Raw genomic sequence first — 13,800 nt, 5'->3', positions numbered from 1 at the left:
CAGCAGGGCTGTCATCCTAGGGGGGCTCCTCCCACAAGCCCCAAAGCAGAGTCTTCAGGAACAGGCTGTGTTGTAACCCCGGGCACAGGGGTTTCCGGCCAGGCGCATCTTTGCTGCGACCCCGGCAGCGCCATCTCCTTTGCAAAGCTCTGTGAGGTTCCCCAATTCCAAGGACACTGACGCCTGCTGGTTCTGTCTTCTGAGGCACCCCCCGGTGTGCCATGGCCCAGGCACCCCTGTCCTCCTACAGGATGTGCACATCTTCCACTCCTGGGACAGCCTGAAATGTGGTGCCAGCAACAGTCCCTTCATCACTTGGTTTCCTGACACTTACCCAAACATGCTCTTCAGTGTTTTGCTTTGCTTTGCTTTGCAGAGGCCGCGGGCACTGGAGAAGTATGACTCCACAAGGAGATGTGGTATATCAGTAAGTGTCCATCATTCTCAGCTAATAGTTCAGGACATCGGCACTTAATGACACCAGGTTGAACAAATACTATCGGAATACTTGATGTTGTCTGTGCAACTGATTGAGTTCCATCACAGGTTAGGTAGACCCATTCACTCAATAGACACAGACGTCCTTTTGGCAAAGATGTATGAGTTTACAACTTTGGGAATTTGTGCAGACTCTGAAATATCCCCTGTCATGATCTACTAGAAACAGTGGGCTTTTCTCGTTATTATTATAGAAATAGCATCTGTTTCAGCAGTTGAATTCAGGAAATGGTTTTGCATTTATAGTAGGTACAGTTGTTTTGGAAATTGTTTGCATATATTGTCCCAAATAGAATTTAATTGGAAACCACAGATTTCATCATCGTGTCTCGTTGGAAAGTTCAGGACGATGAATCAAACATTAAATTAAATGCCATGATAGTTAGTCAGGTGCTGTGAGCTTAGAGCTAAGATCTGTCTGACACTCTCTGTTTCGCTCTCTGTGTTTTCAGGTAATCAGGACCGAAGCACATGTTTTATGGAGGCTATAAAACATGTGAACATTTCATTTAGCTATTTTTTAAGGACTGTACAGACATACAGATTTGGTGTGTGTAAGTGCAGCTCATATATCATACAGTGTAAGTGAAACTGCACAGCAAATTACAAATGGGTTCTTTGTAAGCAGCTCTGCTAATACAAACATTTTCATCTGGTAGATAATACCAGAGATACTCTCAGGAAACTCATGCATTTAAAAACAGAATTGCCTAAAAGAAGCAAACTAAGCAATTTTCTGCTCACCATTGGAACTGAGCAATCGTTTTCCCAGCTGAATATTCAAAGCGTTGTTTACCATAATTGGGAGGTACTTGACAGTTTAAGTAGCCCACACTTAGCAGGCTTCAAAATAGGGACTAAATTATTTGTTGCAAGCCCGTTAGATAAACAAGCGGGAGTGCCACTCAATTGTCCTAAAAGCCACAAATTGGAGGCATTTCTGGGTTGTGCCGAGTGATTTCTGAATGTGATGATAAAATTCTGATTTTCATTTGTATCAGTCTTCTTCTGAACTTCACATGAGCTAACTTTCATAAAAACAATTGCAAAACTGTAGATGGGAATCCGCAGTCCCCGTGTCCATGTCGGCGCCGTGTTGGACTGAAGTATGAGGTTGGTTCCCCTGGCGACAGGGCTGTCCTTGACCACACTGTGGTCAGGCCCCCTTCTGCACCTGGCCTGGTCCTGCCAAGGCCAGTTTATAGGGAATCACCATGTGACCTTGACAGCCAACAGGCTTCTCTTCCCTGACCGTTGACACCTACCCAAGCTCGTCTTAGTCATTTTCCGTGAATACATGTCAGATGCAAAACAAGTGATTTGATGTTTTTTTTGGTTTTTAAAAATATTTGTATAATTTCAATATATTATATATAATAAGGATTTTATATATGTACGTAGACCATATATGTGAGTGTGTATACATATATATATATATTCTTTTACATATATACATATACATACACACACTTAGTAAATTACTAACTGTAAATTAACAAAAAATACTTACTTTGTAAGCAGCAATTCACTATCTAAGTCTGAGACTTAGAATACCCTAAGGAAGGTTCACAAGTTTTTTTTCTTAAGGGAGATATTTGTGAAAAAACTCCTTGAAACAAGAAGCAGTGAGAAATGACTGTTGGAAAATAATTTCTGTGCCTTTTAGTAGGTGTGAAAGATGAAGTCACATGACTTGCACACAAGCTGCGTCTGAGGTGTTGGTTGTACTAATAAAGACACAGCACGAGGAGAGCGGGCACACACTGCAGACCGTAAGCTGATGCCGTAAGATGACGGGCAGGGACGTGAAGGCCTCGATTTCTCTGGTCACTGCCACCACGCGTGCAGCACTCACTACACAGGGCAGGACCCGGCCCCCCGTGTAGTGTGTCCTGGCTCAGCCATGTGGGACGTGATCTCAGGATGTGTCCTAAGTTCCCTGAGTTTCATCCCCTATGTGGAAAGTAATACTACAGGAGTATTGCTTTTTAGCATTTTTGTGTGGATTACACAAGTATTTGTAAATTGCTTAGGATAGTAAATAGGAATACACGTTAAATGTGAGCAGTTCAGGAAACAACATGTGAACAGTCTGAATCCTGATCTGTAGGAGATTTTTAGCCACTGCAGTCGAGTGAATTTGGATGAGAGCTGGGAGGGAAGGCAGTCAGGAGCCACCCCTTGGCAGGTTGCCCAGGATCCTGCTCTCATGTGTGTGCTTTTCACAACATTATTTTTTGCGCATTTCAGAACAAATAATTCTTTGAAAGATCCCCATGCTAGAAACTGGTGAGTGTGGTTGCCCCAGCAGCTTCAGATGTATGAGTCCTAACTTTCTCCTTTGAGGGGAACTTTTAAGCTGAATTTCACTGAACTGGTTTCATGCATTTGCCCTATTGCACTAGCATGGTGGATCTCCTGGGTTGGTGTTTTGAAAGGTTTTAGTGGCAGCTGCTCTGCTTTTCAGTAGGTGGCACTTGTCATAACATGGGTTTGACCAATATTAAGATGGCTTGTAGTAAAAAAGTCAGAGCCAAAAGTTCATATAACCTAATACACAACTGTGACATTTGCAGTTTGATAGACTGCACAAAAATTGTTAGGCCAAGGTCTCTAGCTATTTGTGCAAAGCCCTTGACCCATGTGTCAGCTGGAAAGGTTGAAGAGCGTGTTTTGGTTTTGATTTCCAGTCTGTGGGTCATTCCATGATACATGTCCATGAGACCAGTCACCCCAGCCAATTCTACTCACTGATCAACTGCAAACTCACACCCTTGGGCGACCAGTCCTTACACAACCAGCTGGGGCTGTTGAAGTGTTGAAGATCAAAACGTGTCTCTGCTGTCGGTCTGATGACTCGGGAGCAAAGGGACTTCCTTGGGTTTGGACTCAGGGACATGCGATGATTCTCACTCGGAGTCTTGAGACCTGTGAGACCTTGTGCTGGCCACTAACACTCGCTGAGCCCATTTCCTCATCTCCAACAACTGAAATGATACTCATAGCACAGTCTCCAAAGGTCGCTATGAACTGTGTCTAACACAACAGCTTGCACTTAGTAGGTGCTCATGAAATGGGAAGGACATTGGTGGCCCCACCCTCCCGGAGGAGGCAGCTAAAGCCTGACTCCGCCTACTGTGAGTGGCAGCTGTGAAGTACAGGTGCTTCTGACCTCTGTCTGGACCCTCCTGGTTCCAAATCCTCCTAGACTGGGAACAAAACGCCCACTCTCGGGAGCCCAGTGCCGCACCCCAGGCAATGAAGGCGGGAGTCAGGGGAGTGATGTGCCACTGTTCTCCCTCGGTGCACTTTCCAGTCGTGAGTCACCACAGGCGTGCAGATGCCTCGGGGTCACGGTCCCGCAGGCACGGTGGGACACACATGCCATTCAGAGGTGGAGGAAAGGTGCCACACCCAATGAACTGAGTACATATGCCACTGCAGAATTATTAGAGAGTCACTGAAACTGCCCCTGCCACAGGAGACCGCGGTCGCTTCAGGGCCCCAACCCCCTCTGTGCTGACAGACAGAGGTCCCTAATCCCCAGAGCTGCTACAGCCACCACGTCCGGGCTGCCTTGGGGAAGCCCCAGTGCACGACCCGCTGACTTTTATAGACTCTGGTGTTTTCTTTAAAAGCTCATGAAAATTTTATGGTGAGATGTGTGCAGCACACTCCAACACCACTTTTAAAGAAAAATAGTCCATTTGTTTTAATAATGTACCTCAGAACTACAAATGACCATATTACCTGTTAAATGGCCTGTGGGTTTTTTCCTCCTTTTTTTTTTTTTTTTTTTTTTTTTTTACTTCAATTGTTAAGGAGTTTAACAGGAACGGAACGGAAGTTCTTAGAAACATTCTGGGGATTTTAAAAAAAAATTCTCAACTAAAGTTGCAGATGTGAACATTCTACACTTAAGCAACATGATATTTTTAGTATTAAAATATTAGATTGGGTGCAACGGGTTTGCTCCAATGAGGGCCGGCCATTTTTCTGAATAGTAGAACGTGCTAGAGTGAGCGAAGCTGGGCTGGCACTGCTTCGGTGACAGGTGTGTGGGGTTGTCAGCCACACCCTGGGGGAAACTGAGGTGACAGGTGATGGACAGGAGCTGTGTGGGTCAGAAGGTGGGGACAACCCCACCTCCCTGGGCAGGTCTCCTCCTCGCCTATTCAAGGCATCTTGACTCCCAGCCTTACGAAGGTTGCTGTCTACTGACTGTTGGATTCATTTTCTACCTTGAAAAACTCTCCGCTAGAACCATACACTGTGTAGTGTGGTCACCGTCACAGCAGAGTGGCCCACAGCTTGCCCCTCGCAGCCGCCCCGTGGCTTCTTGGCCCCATACCACCCAGATGCATGGCCTCGGCCCCAGGAGCCTGGCCTTCTTGAACCCACTCAGATGCACTTATTTTCCTGCATATTTTTGCTTCCAGCAAACAACACTCTCTTTCACAGAGAGCAGGTAACTACCATGTGGTTATAACACTTCCTCTAGCTCCCCCGTAAATGTCTCTGACTAGGACAGTCAGGTAACACGGGGTGCAGGCTGGACAATGTGATGCCCCCACAGGCCCAGTGGCTCTCAAGGTCACTCCTGTGACTGCAAACACACAAGGGCACACGGGAGGTGCCGCCTTGAGGGTCAGTGGTGGGTCAGTGGTCACTCTGCATCTAACTCCCAATCCATATAAGGCCAGGCTGTGACGGCACATCCCTGTGCGTGGCAAGGTGCCTGGAGAGTCACGTGACGTCAGGGATGACTGGAGCCTCCCTTTCTCCCACTGAGTCCCCCCTTTTGGGGTTCGCCTCTCTTTCTCTGCCGCCTCCTGCAAATTCAGAGCTCCAAGCAGACCTGTGGCCTTCCCACTGGAACCTCTTCCATGGTGCCGGCAGCCAGATAGCTCCACACCTCAATTGTTTTTAAGTGTCACCCTGATTGGCAGGTAAAGTTCTCAGGAGGCAGCATGGATCCCAGCAGTGACTGGGCTGGCGTCCCTCCCGCGTCATACCTGCTCTAACACTTGAAGGCTGCACCCTTGTCACCCCGTGAGCCTCCCCTTGTCATGCTTGCTCCCACCTTGTCTTACAGCCGTGGTGCTCCAGAGCTTCTCTCTGCCTCCTGTTCTTCTAGGCCAGTGACCCCAGAACCGCCCCCAGACCTGGCCCTTGGGAGCTGGGGGTCCCATCAGTGGCATCAGTGAGCAAGGGACCAGGGTTTCCCATGTCTCCAGCTCCTACACACCACGAACTCAGACACAGTTAACTTGTCAGGTCGTCTTCCTGTCATCTCCTCTCAGTCACGATCTGGGGCAGTTGTGACAGTGAGGAGCGCACGTCCTGTGCTACATTCCTGGAGAGGTTGATTTCAATAACAAAATGGGACACTTGCTGTTTCTTCTTTGCAAAGAGGACTCAGGCCACGGAAAGATGAAAGGTAGACGGGAGCACTCCTTGTCATTTATGCTCGGAGGCAGGGTGACCTTCTTTCCGTGTTGTCTGGGACAGTCCAGTCTGTGCCTATTGTCCTGGCATCATTATTAATAGCACCCTCTTCCACTTTTAAGATGCCCTGGTTTGGATGACAGATGATCTGAGCGCCCTATTTCGAGGAGACCTATGCCTTGTGCCCTCACCTGCCCCATGGCCAGACTTTCCGAGCAGAGCCCATTAGACGTTTGTAGAAATGGAATTACTAATGAGAGATGGACCTGGAAGTATTATTTTGGCTGGAAACCTGTCCTGCCCAAAATGCTGGTCACAGCCAAAGTGATGGGGTATCACTCAGGGCGGCTCCTAGACCCTTAAAATCTCACTGTGAGACCCAGGTAAGTGAGGTGTTTTATATGAATGCGCCATTGTGGCCACTGAGGGGAGTTTCTATTACAAGTAGGGTTTCCAGGCACGAATTCCTGCCCATTCTTGGGAATTTTTTTCACTTTTCCATCCCCAAATCCCAAGAAAAGTTGGTCGGGAAATCGGGAAAATTGGTTCCTTGAACCCGGGTGGTTGGTAGTATCGGCTGTCACTTTGTGGAAATGATTCATTGTGGAGAACAGAAAACAGTTTATATCTCAGAATTTGGGAAGGGGAAAGTGAAAAAAATTTTCTGAGAATGGGTGGGGATTCCTGCCTGGAAACCCTAGTTACAACACTGGCTCACTCTCTGCCCCTGTCACTTTGAATTCCAGATTTCAGAGCCACAGACGTCCTAGCTCACTCACATTTGGCATGTAAGTCCCGGTCTAGCCTTTCATCATTTAGGGAGTAACTGTTCAAACCTCTATTACTAAAGCAAACTCCAGGCACCTGCTATGTGGGCATCTGGATGATTATACTTCTCTTTAGTCACATGTCATCACTCTTATTTTGTATGTGACGTTTCTTTTGCGAGCCTCATGTCTCTTCCACTTGCGAACATTTGAAGGTAGGAATTCCCTGTTACCCCTAGGCCAACCAAAGGCAGGTGCCCTCAAGAGGCTGGGTGGCACTGGGAATCCTGCCGAATACAGTCCCAGTGCTGACCTGGGTATGCTAGGCTCCCACAGTCCAACTCTCTCTGCTTTCTGAAAACTCATTTTTCTGCATCTTCTTCCCCGTGTACAATGCACCATTCAAACTAGCAGGTGTCCCAGTCCCTTCCAGGACGTATGACTCCTTAGTCTCTCCTGACTCTGCTTTTTCCTCCTTTTGGTCCCACATCTGTCTTTGTCCTTCGAAATCCCGTGCACATATAAGGTTCAGCCCAGCTTCCTGCATAACGATTCTGATCATCTTGACCAGGGCTGGTCCTGCGAGCTGGTGGGATTGGCAAGGTCACTCATACACTGGGCTGTATGGTTTACATGTGTGCACTAGCAAAGCGTGGTGGTTAGAGACAACCGTATTCTCCCAGCAGCATCACACACCGAAGACTCCCTATTAAGAGGCACTGACTGAGGGCACAGAAGAATGAGAGATGTGATTTACTGCTGGCTAAGGCAAAAGTCTCCACATACCTGCTCCCCCAAGTGCCAGGACGGTGTTGCTTTACCAGTCCACTGTGGGCACACTGGGATGAAATGACTCACACGGGTCTCTTGCCAGAGGTAACTCAATGCAGCTAGGATCTCTGGGTTATGCCAGGCACTGGGGTGAGATTCTGGATGCAAACATTAAAAACAAATGAAAACTCTTCTATAAACTCCATAACTGAGCACTGCACTTGCATCGATCAAGTAATAATCTATTTTTTTTTGTCCAAGAACAAAGTATTCCCAGGCAAACGGTGATGGCTGAGTGCTACTCACTAGGGGTTAGGGCCGGGATGGAAGCATGACTTAAACTAGCCCTGAGAGAAATGACAGTGCCAGGTGTCTTGACGGGCCCTGACCAGTAGGAATGTGGCATGGAGAGCCCCGCCCCACGGTTACAGCATAGACTTCTGACCATACCGACTGAAACAACACGACCGATTTAGCTTGCTCAAGGGGAAGAAGTTTGCCTTGTAGCAGTAATGAAACCATTTTTATGTCTAAGTCATGTGGACAAGGTAACTTTCCGTCCATCTATTCCCTCAGAGCAGCCCCTCAGCCAGACTCCACGCCCCTTCATGACCCTTTCCCACCAACTTGCATAAGAAAAGTCTCGGAGACATGTTATGATCGCTATGGCTATTTCATTTCTCTCTGTTATAGGGAAGTTCAGAACAAAAAGAGTCAGCAATATAGTGAAGAAAACAATGAAAGAGACCTAACCCAGGAAGTGGGACACCAATTCTAGTCCTGCAATACATCATCTGTGTCTTTGGGCAAGTTGGCCTGAGGCTCATCACGTGTACACACCTGTGAAATGAGGTGATGGGACTGGACTGCCCAGGGCTTTCTGAGAGCTCCACTATCCTGTAACTCACTGGTGAGGTGATGGTCCCCAGTGACCCCGTGGCTCCATATGGGGCTTCTGTAATCTCACAAAGCTGCCCACCAGCCTCGTAATGGTGCCTGGTCACGTTTACTTCATGTGTAGTGTAAATCATTCTGCCTGTGGGGCTTGGGTGTCCCTGCAAACAGCCCTTCCGGCCACAGAATCCCGAGTCAAGGGGCAGCAAATGGGACCCAGGATTCAAGGCTGTGTGGCTACATCGAGGAGCAAAGCGGGTTCGGTGTTACTGAGCAGGACAGCCCCAGGATGGATTGTGCTGGGATAGGAGGTCATGGCAAGATGAAGCTTCCTGGCATTGGTGCTCTCAGCCAGGACTCGGTCCTTTTTGGTTTAACAGACAGGTAGCTCCGTGTGGAGCAGCCTAGGGCAGTCACACTGGGACAGTTCAAATAGATTTCAAAGCGCCTTCTCCCCTGCTGCCCTTTGCCTCACTCATGGAGGAAGAGCTGGAGTCAGTTAGCTGGATGGGGTTTTCACGCAGACGGAGAAGCACGGAGGCAGATGAGCAGGGTCTCTAACCAACAGGTAGTTTCAGTCACTCAAGATGGACGTGATGGTGCACATGAAAACTCGTTCAAGAGGGTAGATCCCACGTCGAGTGGTCTTACCATGGTAAAATCCAGTCACTTTTCAAAAGAGCCTGGGGCCTCAGAGATGCACAGACACTTCCGTCCAAAGCTCGGAGATGCCTGTGTTGTACAGGCTGAACCACCAGAGGAGGGCCAGTCAGGTTATGCTGAGGGCTCTGGTTCCTCTTGTGTTTCTAGGGAGCCACTTGGTCACCACCAGGTAATTTGCCAAAGGAGAAACAAATGAAGAAAGCAGCCTGGCAAGCAAGTTGTATTTTGAAGAGAAAAGTAGCCACAGAAGGTATGTTTTAAAAACCAATCAATCACACACAGAAACAAAAGTGACCCCAAACCCAAACCTGAAAAGCACCACTCAGCGTCAGGGAATTGCTCTGCTTTCGCTGGCTTCATCATCTCTCCTATTTCTCCTGACTCAGGCGAGGTCAGGCGTACTTTCCGAGTTCCGCACGGTCTCCGGCTCAATCTTAGAGTTCCAAATGTGCCTTGCAACGTTGATAGCGTCCACTGCAAGCAGGAGGACATGCATGGCTGCAATCTCCTAACCGTCCCCCAAGTGTATCTCCTTGGCAGCTGATGGCATGAGATGTGATCTCAGAAACTTTAATTGCATGTGTTTACTAAAACAGAAGAATATTTTCAGATCATGGGTAAGGGTTCTCTTTGCAGTCACTGTGACAAAGACTGTGGAAGGAAGAGGCTGCTGAAAGGTATGCGACCAGCAATGGATACAGCTCTTTGAAATACAGACCGACAGTTTCAGACAAAGAAAGGACTATGGAATTAGGCTTAAGAAGCATACTGTTATGGAATGTTGCAGTTAATTATAGGTTTATTGGAAACAGATGATTAACGCCATCTACATATTCTTGTACGTTTTCATTTTCTTATGGGCTATATATCATCCCTGGTTCACAGATGAGAACAGTGGGGTATTATTGCTCAAGGTCACATAACTAGCAAAAGGTAGCACTAGAATTCCTTCCCAGCACATCTGACCCCAAATACAAGGCACTTTTGCAGTTTGACTCTTGGTTCTAAATTAAACTTATTCTGAGAATAAGAAAATTGTTTCTTGTATGGGATCCAAATTGACCAGGCTGACAGCACTTTTGGATTCTAGAAGGAGGAAGCTGGGTACGAACAGAAGGAAAGCATACTTGACCTCCATGAATGATTTCTAATTTGTTTCTAGGTTCAGAGCTGGCATCTCCCGTGGGGTGTGGCTGGAAATCACTTCTTATTATGGGACGTGAAGAAGCTCCCCATGCAGGGGTTGCCTTCCTTGCCTTTGGCTCCACACACGCAGGAAGTTGACTTATCGTCAGATCCACCTGTGTCCTCCAGTTCAGGATAGATCCTGGGGGGGAAAGTGCTCAGTGTTTTCATACTAGCTGCACCAACTTGCTCACGTGGAGCCAAGACAGATCCTAGGAACACAGTTTACTGGGTTAAGTCTACACAACGGTCCTATTTTGAAATAGAAGAGGAGAGAGAAAGACATCTTCACCATTGCCAAAGGAATTGCAGCCGGGAAGTGATAGCTTGGTTTGGATGAGCCAAGAAACACGCAGGTAAGACACACAGTAATGTCAGAACATGGCGGGGATATGTCACCAGGCGGGGCAGGTCACTGATGCATTCTGCAGACAGTGGTTCTCAATGCAAGAAGGCACTGCTCTGAACTGGGCTATTTCACCACGATTATGTGAAGAGTGAGCTCGGTCAGTGTGAGCACACCTGTCCCCGTGTCAGAATTGCAGAACTCTGTGTGGGGTGTGTGTGCTGTGGTCAGACAGAGGCGCTCTAGGTAGGCCCCTCTGTGAGGGGAACAAGCACATTTTAAGACTCTAAAGAGCATAATGTAACACATTAAACGTGAGATGTAAACTTCTAAATGAGTCCCCAAGCACAGAGGTCAGCTCCTTCTCTGGTATTCTAAGATCCTAAGTATCAAGTCTGTATAAATACAGAAAAACAGGCTTCTGAGAGAACTTTTTTGAGAAAACAGTGAAAAACTGAAGACATCTTTCTCAGCTACTAAAAGGTTTTTGTAAAAACTTCCAGAACCTCTAAGAAACCCTAAAAATATTTTTTTGGAACTCAGAAAAGCAGTAGGTGCACAAAGCATTTGTCAAAACATTAAGTAGAATTTTGTGCTGAAGAAATATTACTATATGTATGTCCACATGTGAATAGTCTTGTCACTTAACGATAGGGACGTGTTCTGGGCAGTGTGTCCGTGGGCGAGTTCGTCATTGCGTGAACATCACAGAGGCACTTATCCACACCTGGATGGCACAGCGAGGCTATGGTGCACCACCTTTGTACGTGCAGTCTGCTGTTGACCAACACATCCTTATTCAGTGCATGACCGTGTGTGTGTCTGTGTGTGTGTGTGTGTGTGTGTGTGCGCGCGCACGTATGTGTATGTGTCTCTGTCTCTCAATGGAAAGAGTGAGTGGGGTATAATGATGATTGTGGGACACTTTCCTCATGGCTTTGTTTCAGACATCACCAGACATAAGCATGAGAGCTTCAGAAATGGACTGCGGAAAGTTCTAGATCTCCCCTTCCACTTGTCCCTTAATCGAAGGTTTATATACAGCTGTCCAAACGGGAATAGCTTTTTGCCCCTTTTCAATGACTCCTATGTCCGATGCCCTTGATTATTTTATAAACCCCAACTGGTTGTTTTGTTTTTCACCAGTAAGCCATGTTTGGACAGGTCAGGTTTTGGCAGAGAGTAAAAGCTGATTTCTGCAAAAGGTTTTCTAAGCAGAGAAGTTAGGATGGAGACTCTTTGTGACAGCATCAGAGCTGACCCAGAAGCCAGGAGAGCAGTCAGTTCTAGGACAGTTCCCTCCTCTGTGCCGACTGCGGGTGGGCGTTGTGGGGACGAGGGAGGGGACAGTGAGAAATAGGAACGACATCCAGCCTCATGGACAGGAAGGGATGTGCTTTCAGGAACCTGGGAGATGGACTGAAAACCACATGCTGAGGAGATCCTGGAATAAAATAGTATGTTTATCTTCAAATGCCTAATTCTTGAGGAAATTTAGAGCTTTCTTTGGAACAAACTTCCATAAATCCTCATCTCGTCATAAGCTGAACCCAATAAATAACTCACAGTCTTGTGTTTGGTATGTGTTTGCTTTCTGTTTTCAAATGTGGACTAACCTTTCCACCTCGGTGTGTGGTGGAAATTGACCAGGGGAAAGTGAAGTCACTTGGGAGCAAGACGGCGTGTTTTAAACTATAAGTGCCAGCACGTCTTCAGGAAACATCCGAAGAACCCTGCACAGACTTCTGTGGTGTGAACCGGTCCTGATGGGTCATTACGTAAAATATGCAAGTGTTGGAGGCTGCCTAGTTGTGTGGGACCAGGCTGGGACCCTGCAGTGATGGGCTTGTGTGAGGGCAGCCTCCTCCTGGGTCTGACAGCCTCCCAAACCCACTCACGGCTGCTCCTCTAAGCCTTTTCTTTCTCATCAAACACTTCTAAGTGAAACAACCTCAGTATCTGAGGGCTGTCAGACTTCTCACGGCCCCTGAAAATAGCCTCTACAAAAACAAAAGCAGAAACCAAGGAAAGCTAGTTAGTCAGGACAGACGCTTTAATTTGAAGGCTCGAGCTGATGGCTGGGTCCTCGATCTGTAAGTGTGGGAGATGCTATGACGGGGACGTTCCTGAGGGCTGTGCGGGTAGTTAAGTGAAATGAATAGCATGGTTACGCACTGATGGGAGTGAATCAATTGAGTTGAACAAAGGGCAGATCCCGTGCTGAGGATCAGAACCAAATGGGCTGCAGCGATACTGGTTGGAGGGGTACATTGGCCGCGAGTCTTCCCGCCAGGGGACTGACACGCAGTTAATGTGCATGAAGCTAGACAGTGGTCTGTCTAATGGTGTTGAGGTGACAAGAAACAAAAGCCACAGGGTGCTGAGGGCCTCCATCCATCTCCCAGGAATAGCACAGCGTCCCTCAGGTGGGTGAACGGGGCATAGGACCAGCAATGGGTGGCCTTGGAGGTCGAATGTTCTCTCAGACCCTTCTATGTAGAGGGCACAGTCACAGTGCTCTAACGTCAATTACGATGAGTAAGAATACTGTTGTGATGGCCAATAACATTGTAACAGCTACGTGTGGTGCCAGGCGGGCTGAGACTAACCGGGGGCATCACTGCATGAGGTATTATATAGAAATGTCCAACCACTACGCTGCACACCTGAAACTAATACAGTATTGTATGTCAACTGTAATTGAAAAAGAAATCAATAAATAAATAAATTTAAAAGAATACTATTATGGATATAATATTAACATTGATACATGTTTCCTGTTGCTCATTCTTACCAATAAGATCATTCAAAACCATAAATGTATTGAATTTGACATTTGAAACTACCAGCTAATTAATCAGGATCCAGGTCCAAAAAGAAGTAGTTATTATTATTACTCTTTATATGTATTTGCACCCACTGCCTACTTCTCATTTGCATTGAACGCCTACACCTAACGCTGTCTCCTGCCTCATCCCAGAGAGCTCACTTTGGCGCCGTGCTGATTCCTACCACCTGGGTTCCAGAGACCGCTTCTCCTCTCACATCTGAGTGAAGGAAGTTTCCCGAAATGCTGACTTACATGAAACCATGCTCATTATTTGCATGCTCTTATCACAGCTGTCTGTGGGACTCCATGTCCTCTCGCAGTGGGGGCTAAACCAGCCAGCCAAATCCACCGGTGCACCCCAAAGCTCACAGAATAGTGAAACTGCTAAAAAATAATTT

The 13,800-nt window shown here is 47.2% G+C and overlaps 1 protein-coding gene across 1 annotated transcript in view; it reads right to left on the bottom strand.

Moving 5' to 3' along the window:
* Window positions 1–13,800, bottom strand: part of ADARB2 (adenosine deaminase RNA specific B2 (inactive)) — a 393,637-nt gene that overhangs the window by 339,832 nt on the left and 40,005 nt on the right. The window lies entirely within an intron of this gene.

The sequence above is a fragment of the Rhinolophus sinicus genome, linkage group LG02 (genome assembly GCF_036562045.2).
Source record: "Rhinolophus sinicus isolate RSC01 linkage group LG02, ASM3656204v1, whole genome shotgun sequence".
Lineage (NCBI taxonomy): Eukaryota > Metazoa > Chordata > Mammalia > Chiroptera > Rhinolophidae > Rhinolophus > Rhinolophus sinicus.
Note: the sequence above shows the minus strand (reverse complement) of the source record. Positions and strands in the feature narration are given on the sequence as shown.